We start from the raw sequence: 12,141 nt of genomic DNA, 5'->3' as shown, positions 1-12,141 counted from the left end.
TAAAGGTTTAATCAAAGTTGAATAGAAAACAAGGAGGCATACTAGAATAAATTGTTCTTCTTCTATTCATTGCATTTGAGAAGTTTGTTTGGAAGTTTCAAGTTTTGGTTCTCTGGTTTTAATGGTGGAAAAGTTCATGTTATAGTTCTGACACTCGGTATTGTCTTTGGTAGAAGCCATTTTCTGTAGTGGTTACCGAGTTTATTCGGTACCTTCTTCTACCAAGCTCTACCCTCCAGTGGCTACCGAGTTCACTCGACATCCACACTACCGAGCTCACTCGGCATCCATTGCTGCCGAGTTGTTCTTCATCTACTAAGCTCACTCGGCATCCATTGTTGCCGAGTTGTTTTTTCATCTACCAAGCTCACTCGGTACACTCCTGCCACTCGGTTTATTAAGGTGCCAAGTAAATTTGGCACTTGGCAATAGTTTTTGCCGAGCATTATTTAGGGTTGTGAAATTGATTTTTAGGGTTGGTAATATTGTGAATTTATTGATAATATATTTCTTCACAAGCAGAGTATTAAACAGCGGGAGCGTAAGCCTTGTCTAATACATCCCCAAACCAGTAATCGTATCACAACCATAATGATAGATAGATATAGAAGAGGAAAAAAAAGAAAAGAAGAAAAGAAAAGAATATATATATATAGAACAATATAGAAATTAGAGATGGGCATAACATGAAAGGGAAGCATTCAAATCTCTATTTCAAGCCGGTGATCACCATCGCAACAAAAGGATACCAGTATAAACCATAATCTACGAACACTTTGGAAGAATTGGACATCAATATCATTAGCAAATAAAAGTAATTGGAAAGATAATCACCAGTGATTGCAGTAGGATTATACGTGCATGGGCATGGTCATATCAATATAGAAACTCCATAGCCAATATATCATGCATCCACACCGAGAAAGGAGAACAGGCATAACTAGCCAACGAGGGGTATGCCGCCTATGAGGAGATTAACGGGTGCAACCAACTCTTGCAGAGAATGAATGATTTTGTGCTTAAGCTGGTGAAATCAGCGATGAAGATTTAGACACAAAATATGAAGGTCTGAAGACTAGTTAATATAAATGAAGCATACAGAGAGAGGAGCCTGATACAAGACAAAGAGAAAACCAAGTATTGCTGGAGATATGAATTGATTAAAAGCTTAGTTTCCTACCGTTAAAGGAGTGCATGATAATTAAGAAAGAAATAATAAGATTGTAATTATATTTGTTAATGAAAAGATGGGACAAGGTTAGAAGAGATGTCTCTCTTACCAAAAGATGTAGCTCTTTGAGAATTGAAAGAGAATTGAAAGATATATATAAACATGCTTTGTTTGAGAAAAGAGAAGAAAAAGGGGTAATAAATGAATGACCCCCCTGCCAGCTTGTGAAATTTATTGGAGACACATTTACCAAAAAAAAAATCAGAAACCAACTTCCAGTAAGTAAGATTTCTTAGATGACAGAATGTAGACTATGAATCGAGCGCTTATGCTAAAGAAGACAGAAAGTTTAGCGGCAGCCTAGATAACCAACAACAAAACTAGGAGGCATCCACCTGTGATAGAATAGAGGTTGGAGAATGGACAACAAATGCCCAGACTGCTGGAAAAGCAACCAGTCCACTGTTAGGGAGAAACTGCATCACAACACAACGTGTATATTTTAAGGAGGAATCAATAACTACACGTTACAAAGCAAGAAGAAATGTTATTGTAAAAAAAATCAGTGATGTTCAAGAGAATTTTAGCAGAATAAATTGCAAGATAAATAGGATTAGATATATACAAAGCATTGAGGCATGAACAAATATCAGTGAGTGGAGAAGCCTCACCCTGAGGTCTCTTTTATGGATAATGAGAAAACAATACATTGTTGTTATCGTGAAGTAGAGAATCCTGAGTTGCGTTACAAGATGGGGCCATTAGATCAGCAAAGACCTCATGTAGTCATATGAATCCATTAATGGAGTTTTCCTAGAGGGTTCTCTACAAGAACCTCCATGTAACCTTCATCACCATAGAGAGAGTTAGAGAGAATGGTAAAAGCTCGGGAAGGATCTTCTACTCACGTGACCATTGCTTTGCAGGATATTAGAATTGAAAAATTTTCTGATGGGCTTCTCCTAATTTGGAGGAGACTAAAATGTAGAAAAGATATTTGATTTGTTCACAAAGGTTGGAGGTCTTTAATTTGAAAAGGTGATAGAGAGGCTCAATTCTCAAGCTAAAAGAATCTCTTGTATTGTCTACGATTCTCCAGTCAAATGGGTTCCTCATGTTGCGAGAAAGTTCAATATTCTTTCAGCATTTTTCTGGACATAGTCATGGCAGTTTATTCCATCTATTAACACTTCTACGAAGGAATGGTGAAATAATATTTGCATCGGTTTATATTTGAAGAGAAATGTAACACATATCAATTACAAATTTTGTTTATTCGATTCACCACAAGAACATCATCATTATACAACATGCCATATTGAAGGAGATTCGTGTATAGAAACTAGGTTGAGCGATAAAAAAATAAAGAATCATGCTTTGGAAATGTGCAGATATCATATTCAAAGAGAGTGCTTCTTGTTCTATCAATCCAATGGTCACGTAAGGAATACATGTTAATATTTGAAAAGTTTCAACCCATATTAGCCAACATCAATGCTTGGTTAAAAAGAGGAGGTATTAAGACAATGAAGACGAAGTTGAATCACATTTCTATAGCCCAATAAGTCTAGCCAATGGTGCATACGACATTCCACTCTACTGCTACAACATATAACCCTTAACACAGGAAGTGACCTCATCTGTTTACAATTAGCTGTTACAAAAAAAAAGAAGTGATGACAACCAAGGGGACGGTGATAAGGTTAAGTAAAAACCATCTGTGAATGCTTGATCAAGATATTCCTGGAAGGTGTTGGTAAGGACGTCGAGTTTAGCAAATCCACCATTTACGTTTGGAGGAATAACTGTGTAATATTCAAGAAGTACAAGGTATCAAATCAATAAAGACTAATCATCGCCAAATAAATAAGAGAATGTAAACAATCAAAACTAAAGATTTAAAAAGAGCACATTAAATAATGGGATCAAAACTTGGACATGGTTGAGGGAGAATTAATATAAGAGAAATCAATTTATCTTTGCCACAAGTAAATATACCCAGCGAAGGAGAAAACATATAGTTATATGATGAATAAACAATCCACTATATTATCTTCCATATGAATGAATACCTACATGGACATCGATCAATGGAGGAGATAGAGGAAATGAAAAGGAATTTTAACCAATTTTGACTTCTCAAACATGTCAGCATGGCATGAAATGCAATGGGGGTAAGTCAAGATCATATTTTAATTATATCCTACTTCGATTATATAAAATGAAGAGTTATCTTATATAGTTGTTTATGATATATATATATATTTGTGATTAGATTAATGACATTTATATTTTTTGATTCACAAATGATGATAATGTTGGGCATGATTGGAACAAAAAATTATTTCTTATGCATAAAATTAAATCTTAAGGGTCTTATTTCTCATCCACATTATGATATCTTAAGGTAGGGAGTTTGTGGAGGGAGAGGCAGAGTAATTTTAGGTACATGACAAATATTCTCCAAGGAACCACTTGTAGTATGTTTCATGTGCCTTTTGGCACTGTAAGTCTTCCATCTTATGATGATCGTAATAGGGAGAGAGAAAGATTCCTATACCCTATATGAAGAATTTTTTCAAATGATTATGCTTATTAGATTAACACTCATCTTCTCATCCACATTATGATATCTTAAGGTAAGAAGTTTGTGGAGGGAGAGGCAGAGTAATTTCAGGCATATGACGGATATCCTTTAGGGAACCGCTTGTAGTCTATTTCATGCACCCTTTGGCACTGTAAGTCTTCCATCTTAAGATGATCGTAATAGGGAGAGAGAAAGATTTTTATACCCTGTATGAAGAAATCTTCCAAATGATTATGTAAATGAGAAAAGGGATCATCACAAGACTCATCTTTCTTTGGAGCTATTATATGCCAATAATTATTGGTGTTTATAGGATCCATGATCAAAAGGCATATTGAGGAAGTATATTTTTTCCTTTTACTCTACTTCACTGTGAAAATTAAATTATAGAGAATCAACAAAGAATGTATAATATGTTTGCATCATGTATGCTTTGTGCCTTCATGCATCATCTATTGTCATTGTGTATGCTTTGTGTTTTCATGCATTCATATGTCTACTTCGTGCTTGCTTCGTGTAGTTATGCATCAATATTTATATATGCTTATATTTTCTTACATCATAAGGATATTAGCATTACATGAAGATAGTCTTATAAGTTGTCTTTGCTTGAGGACAAGCAAATTTGAGAAGGGAGGACTAGTGTGATGTCCCCATATTAGTATATAATTTAAATAATAAATAAATATTTATATAAAGTAATATTAATAATGATATTAGAATAATAATATTTTTAAAGTAATATTACATTCTAATTATATAATAATATCATATCGTGTTATAATAATAATAATAATCTAATATAATATAGCAACGTACTATATTAATTAAGTATTATAATAATATAGTTGATATATTATTAAATTAATATATATTATAATATAAATATTTTGTGATATTATTATAAATAAATAATTTATATTTTATGATATTAATATAAATATTAAATTTAATATAAATAAATAAAATTATAATTATATTGATAATGTTAAATAACTAATAATAATATCTTAAAGAATATTATTACCTAAATTATTATATTTATAATGAAAGATATAAATATTAATAAGTATAATATAAGCAAATATAATGTACCATTGAGAATATAACATAAATATTAAATATAATTATATATAATTATTATAATTAATTTGTAGTATATTCATATTCTAAAAATGAGAGAGGCAAATAAGTGATTGGCTACAAGTATAATGTAATGTGGCAATCCTCATTGGGTCATGACGAAGATATGGAAAGACCGAGGAGATATAGGAAGTTTGGACATCTTCCAAGACATGAAAGAATGATAATAAGACTTTAGTCATTCAGATACAATCTCCACGTGGTCACATATTGCACTTACCTTGCTGCACTTAGCAAAATGATATCAATATCAATTATCTGAAGAAGAGTGACAGTCGTCTATTATGATGAATAAAAAGAATTATGAAATGAATATTATGTTAGTAAACCAATTAGTTTCCAAGAGGCACAATGACTCTTCACAATCTAGGAACAAGATATAAATTGGCACAACATCCATAGGTGATGGGGACATTAGGAAGGAGTAACTCATAAGAAACGTTTCCATTCATCAAAGCACAAAGAATGATTGGAATACACCAATATATATGCTCTAGCATCAGGGATAGCAGAATATTAAACATTGGGAGAGTAAGCCTGGTCTAATACATCCCCAAACCAGTAATCGTATCACAATCATAATGATAGATAGATATGGAAGAAAAACTGATATATATATATATATATATATATATATATATATATATATATATATATATATATATATATATAGAATGATATAGAAATTAGAGATGGACATAACATGAAAGGGAAGCATTCAAATCTCCATTTCAAGCCGGTGATCACCATCGCAACAAAAGGATACCAGTATAAACCATAATCTACGAACACTTTGGAAGAATTGGACATTAATATCATTAGCAAATAAAAGTAATTGGAAAGATAATCACCAGTGATTGCAGTAGGATTATACGTGCATGGTCATATCAATATAGAAACTCCATAGCCAATATATGATGCATCCACACCGAGAAAGGAGAAGAGGCATAACTAGCCAATGAGGGGTATGCTGCCTATGAGGAGATTAACGGGTGCAACCAACTCCTGCAGAGAATGAATGATTTTGTGCTTAAGTTGGTGAAGTCAACGATGAAGATTTAGACACAAAATATGAAGGTCTGAAGACTAGTCAATATAAATGAAGCATACAGAGAGAGGAACCTGATACAAGACAAAGAGAAAACCAAGTATCGCTGGAGATATGAATTGATTAAAAGTTTATTTTCTTGTCATTAAAGGAGCCCATGATAATTAAGAGAGAAATAATAAGATTGTAATTATATTTGTTAATGAAAAGATGGGACAAGGTTAGAAGAGATGTCTCTCTTACCAAAAGATGTAGCTCTTTGAGAATTGAAAGATATATATATATATATATATATATATATAGGAAAGAGAAGAAAAAGTGGTAATAAATGAATGACCCCCAAAAAGGGTTCATTACAACTAGGGAAACCCTTGATTAGAGGGAAAACCCTAGTGGGGATGGTATCCAAAAAATGTTGTACTAATATAAAAGTTCCTTGTAATAGGGTGGACTCTGTTAGAAGCCAATGAAATACAGTCAATACATATCAGTTCCTATTAGGAGACTTCAAATCCATTTTAGGAGAATCCCACCATGCTAGGAGTTGTGCCAACCCTATTAGGAGTTGTAGAAGGTAGAAGGACCTACTGTCCAAACAACTTCAGGGGTAAGATCACCAAATTCATTGTCTAACTGATCTCTATATTATTCTTTACAGAATACTAGAAATGAATACTTGAACTCCTCTATCCTCTTGACATAACCAATCCTCTTATGATCTCAATACCAAATCACCAAATTTGCATCCAAATAATCCCTTGGATTACTTACATGCATTTAACAACTTTACATGTCACTTGTTCAATTCACACTACATACAACATTCACACACTCCTCAATAAGGAAAATAACCTTCCTTTATACCATATCCTCAAAATAATTCCTTGAGTTAGCCTTGAGGTTTTCCCAATAAATTATAATAGGGATTCATTAAAGATAATACAATTATTTTACAATTACACAACACTGTTGACTCACAATCTTTACAACTTCTTACATATACGACCTTTAACCGTGCACACTTACTGACATCACCATTAGGATTTCTACTATCACTAGCTAATTACACTCATCACGATTCTATCCCTATGAAGAGATAAAATCCAAACATCAGAAACCACTTATTAGGTACTATGTCTGCTTATTATCTTCTATAATTCATGAAAATCTTATGAATATCTTTGACTCTCAATTTGCGTACTTGTCAACTTCATCAGGATACAATGTAGACCACATCCTCAACTGTGCTTGACTTGATTATCAATATAGAGTTTGTATGACCTTGTTCTCTATCTATTATTCTTCTAGTCTTCACAAAAATAATACCATGTTGACATCAATGAAAAATATAGTCATGAATGCAACATGTCAATCATGCTAACTATCTCTCTAATGCTTAAGATACTCCCCCAAAGGAATACTTTCAATATTTATGCTAACAATCTGCCCCTTTAGCATTGGTGGAAACATAGATGTTAAAAACATCTAAGCTCCAAGAATACCAAATCAAACTTCTTTGTTGCTATTGTTTCTCACTTCTTTTTAAATCCTCTTCATCAATCAAATTTGAAACTCACTGGAACACTACCCTATCTATGCTTTCTCACTTTTAAGATCGACACCAGTTGTTCACACTCTAACTCACAGGAACAAATTACATGAATGGAAATCAATTTTTCACAACTTCTCCCCTATTGATATCAACATAAATGTTTCTCCCCATTGACATCAATCTACTTATCAACAATTCTCCCCCATTATGTTACAATCTCTCCCCCATTATGTTATAGATCTTATTCTCCATCTACAACATTTCTCCCTCATACATAGGAGATGCTTTTCGTGCAATCTCTCTCCCACATTGATAACAATGAAAAGGCTTTATTATGTCAATCATCTACTCCAAGTCTTCAACCAACTCAATTATCCAAAGAAACTGTTCAGTACTAACTACCAAGAGTCCTTGATGACTTTGTTCATCACATATACTCCCCCATATAGGAAGCATCAATGTTCAATTCAGCTAAATAATAGTGTTTTTTACTACTGGAATGATGCACTTTCTACATCATCTACTTAAAAGTATGTAGGGGCATAACCCCAAACATACCTCGCATATACTCCAATGTATCTTTAGATAAAGGTTTCATAAATATATCTACAATTTGATATTTTGTACTCACATACTCTAATATGATCTCTTTCTCTACAAATTTCTCTCTCAAAACATGATACTTAATAGATATATGCTTAGTCTTAGAATGCAACACAAGAATCTAAGATATACTATACTTGTGTTATCACAATGTATGATAATAGGTTCTAAACATTCTATGCCAATGTCCTTTAGCATTTGCTTCATCCACATGATCTGATTACAATTGTTTGTTGCTACTACATACTCTGCTTCTATTGTACTCTATGAAATACAACCATGTTTCTTTCTTAGCCAAGAAACCAATCTTCCTCCATGAAAAAAATGTTCCACCACTGGTGCTCTTTCTATCATCCATACTACCTTCCCAATTTGCATCATTATATGCACACAAAGTAAAATCACTTGATCTGTCATACCACAAACCAAAATTAGGTGTACCCTTTAAATATTTGAATATTCTCTTTACTATTGCATAATGTGCTTCTCCATTATCTGTTTGAAATCTTGCTACTATACCAACTATATTTTCTATATCTGGTATGGTATGATTCATATACTGCAAACCTCTAATCATAGATCTATACTTCTTATGCTTGACTGTAGGCATCTCATCTTTTTTAGATAATTTGTGACTAATAATCATGGGTGTACCAATTGTCTTACAACTTTCCAAGCCAAATATTTTAAAGATATATTTCAAATACTTAGATTGTGATAGGAAAATACCATTACTATTCTATATAATCTGTACATCATCACCTTGTTTGTTAATCTTATTTCTGAAAGCCCATTTAGTTCCTATATCATTCTTGACTTTAGGTCTAGGAACCAATTCCTATGTCTCATTCTTCAGAATTTGATCTAGTTCTTCCTTTATTGCTTGAATCTAATGATCATCCTTGCATGCCTCATCTGCACTCTTTGATTCAACTTGAGAAATCAAACACAATACTTCATGTACTTTGTTTCTTGTCATAACTCCTTTTTCTTTTCTTCCAATGATCTAATTAGTAGGGTGATTCTTTTTTGAAATCTTGTTCGATGTAGGTGTTTCTATTTCAGCTCTTACTTCTTCTCTAGTTTTAGATCTTGGATATTCTCTAATTTGTACATCATTCTACAAATTATTGTTAGTCTCAAAGAAAACTTCAACATTTTCTATAACAAGTTTAGAATTATCTATTAGAGTGAGGTTGCCGTTGCACCAAAAGACTGATCTATTAATGCCTGATACAACCTCTCAACTTATTATACACATGAGGTAGTTAAGCCCTTATCACGAATTTCAAGGAGAGCATTGAAATTTTTTTCAATAATCTTCCCCTTAGCATTACCCAAGGGTCTAAGGATTCAAACCCATGACCAAGCTCTGATACCACTTGTTAGAGTGGGGTTGCCATTGCACCAAAAGACTAGTTTGTCAATGCCCAATACAACCGCTCAAATTATAGTACATTGGAGATGGTTAAGCCCTTGTCACACATCCTAAGGGGAGCACTGAACAAATTTTCAACATTATCTTCTTCTTCATTAGAGTTATAATCCAATATTCTCTATTTAACTTCAAACTTTTCATCCACTTTCATATTTGCACACTCAATAATAGTCTTATTTCTTTGATTAAATTATATATAGCCAAGAAACATACCTCCATCACTTCTTGCATTAAACTTACCAATATCATCATCTCTCTTTATGTAACACTTAACTTCCAAAAATTCTAAAATATTTCACTAAGGGTGCATTCCCAAACCATAATTCATAGGGAGTCTTGTTTGTACTTTTTCTAATTTTCACTTTATTCATTATGTACACTGTTGTATTGGCTTCTTCTCTCCAAAATATCTTGGATACATCATGGCTCTTGCTTCTTCTATTACAGACATGTTTCTTCTTTAAAAAATCTCATTTTGTTCAAGGTTCTTAGGTGCTGATAGTTGTCTATTAATGCCATTTTCTTCACAGAAGGTGTTAAGATCTCTTGAGGTAAACTCTCCACCTTTATTTGATCTTAAACATTTTATATTGATTTTGGATTCATTCTCAACTTTGTTGCTAAATAAATTCCTCAAGATTTTCTTTAAAAAATGCTACCTACATCATTCTGGTAAATTTATCAATAAAAATCATAAAGTACCTTTCACCATAGAATCCTCTTGTTTTGATAGGACCACTTAAATCTATATGAACAATCTCTAATTTTTTTGTGGTAGCGAACTTCTTGCTTTCTTCTACTTAGCCATAACACATTATTTGCACACAACATTAGTTCTAGGCACAATTCTAGGTAGATCTCTGACAACAAATGTACTACTAGCCTTCACAATATTATCAAAGTTTATATGACAAAATATTCTATTCCATAACCAACTTTTATCCACCTTTGCAACCAAACATGTCATCTCTGTAGGGTTCAATTGAAACACATTACTTTTGGATCTTGTACCAATGCCAATCAACTTACCATCTTTATCCATGACAATGCATGTCTTTTCTATGAATTGTAATCGATAACCTTTATCAACCAATTGTCCAACACTCAATAGGTTATGCTTTAATCCATAAAAAAAAAGACATCATCAATGTTAGTCTTTCCATCAACAGTAATAGATCCTATTCCCTTGATATGATAAGCTACATTATTAGCAACTCTGACAATTCCTCCATCATGATTACTAAACTTAAAAATTGATTCACGTCTCCAGTCATATGATGTGAACAACCACTGTCTATAATCCAATTAGCTCTTTTTTCAACTTGCAAAACTAGGGTTTTCTCTTCTTTGACTTCTTTTTCAAGATTTTTCTCTTTTATAGCTACAAATCCTAATTTATCATCACTTTCATTTTGAACTCTTCTTTAGACTCACATCTTCATTTGCATACAAACAATCTCTATGTATTCTAGACTTGAAATTTTTCTTGTACTTTTTCTCTCTTTTAGGACACTTTGAAGCATAATGATCAAATTCATTGCAAGTCTAATCTTAATTTTTTTATTAAGATCTGGTTCTCTTCTTACAAATAGGGAAAATCCTTCTTTGATTATTTTTTTCTCCTTAGATCTAGATTTTTTGTTGCTAGCATAGTCTTTGTTGGGACTCAAAATTGAAGCTCTAATTTTGAGTACCATTCTAGAAACCAAGTAAAATTGAGGCCCTATAAGAGCTTTTCTGGCAAGTGTACCTAACCATCATTTTGAGGTGTATGAAGTGTTTCATGTGTTTAACACCTTGCATTCAATATACACATGCATCCTATGATGATGAGTTGTCATTCTGAATCATTATGTGAAGTGTCATTTTGACCATTGCTTAAATATGCATTTCTGCTTAAGTGTCAAAAAATGACATGAAGGCTAGTTTGTAATTAAATATCTTGCACCTGGTTAAGTTTCATGACTATCCACTTTGGGAATATTAATTATGTAGATCAAAGAACCTAGATTTTATATTTCAAGTCATTTCAATATGTTTTGCCTAGGTTCTAAATCCCTCAAAGTTGGTTGTTTATTGTTGTCATGCTGATGCATATTTCTTAAAATTCTAGGAAGCCCTTTTTGACTAGTTATAACTTTGACCTAGTTGACCCTATTGATTTTTTTTTTTATGTTACATTATAGGGGTCATATAAATGCTATGTTCTAGATTTGAGCCTATGAAAAATCCGTTTGACTAGTTTTCAAATGTGATTCCAAATGCAACTTCTAAAGTTTTATTGGTGTCTAAAAATGTAGATTGATTAGTAGCCTTGTTCGAGATGTCACAACTTTGAATCCATGAAAATTTGAGCTAAATGGATTATACTACTGTGTTCTACTTTGAAAATTCTTCTAGTGTGCCAATTTTTAAGTCTTGACTAATCTGTCTATACACTTTCCCAGGTTCATTCCATTTGTAAAAATCAATGTTCTGCTAATGTTCTCAGTTTTGCAAATCCAAGTACCCAACTTCACACACTTGCCAAGTTTTCCCAATTATTCATCATGAGCACATATCATAGATTTATACTCTTCATGTGAAAGTAAACTAATTC

The sequence above is a fragment of the Cupressus sempervirens genome, chromosome 7 (assembly GCF_028749045.1).
Source record: "Cupressus sempervirens isolate cs-2001-9-10 chromosome 7, ASM2874904v1, whole genome shotgun sequence".
NCBI lineage: Eukaryota > Viridiplantae > Streptophyta > Pinopsida > Cupressales > Cupressaceae > Cupressus > Cupressus sempervirens.
The sequence above is the reverse complement of the archived record's forward strand: the minus strand, read 5'-3'. Positions refer to the sequence as shown.